This window comes from Orycteropus afer, unplaced genomic scaffold (genome assembly GCF_000298275.1).
Source record: "Orycteropus afer afer isolate SDZICR_OR568_19922 unplaced genomic scaffold, OryAfe1.0 scaffold00078, whole genome shotgun sequence".
Classification (NCBI taxonomy): domain Eukaryota; kingdom Metazoa; phylum Chordata; class Mammalia; order Tubulidentata; family Orycteropodidae; genus Orycteropus; species Orycteropus afer.
In genome coordinates, this window is record NW_006921665.1 from 5,976,494 (window position 1) to 5,976,953 (window position 460).

The following is a 460-nucleotide window of genomic DNA, read 5'->3' on the forward strand; positions in this document are numbered from 1 at the left end:
CACTTCTATATCCTTCCCTTCAAGGCTCAGGGGTCCAGGATTATCTTCTGTGTCTGTGTTAATTGGTTTCCCTTTTCTTTGTTGAAGAGGGTCTGTGCCATCTTTCTGCCTAGTCTGCCATCTTGCCGGCCACACCTAAAACCAATCTTAATGATATGGATAAAGTAAAGCTTTCAGGACCTCCATTGCTGATGTGGCATGACTCAAATTGAGGACAAACAGCTGCAAATATCCATTAATAATTGGAACACGGAATGTATGAAGTATGAATCTGGGAAAATTGGAAGTTGTCAAAAATGAAATGGATGCATGAAGATTAATATCCTAGGCATTAGTGAGCTGAAATGGACTGGTTTTGGCCATTTTGAATCAGACAACTATATGATCTACTATGCCTGGAATGACAAATTGAAGACAAATGGCGTGGCATTTATCACCACAAAGGATGTTTCAATATCTG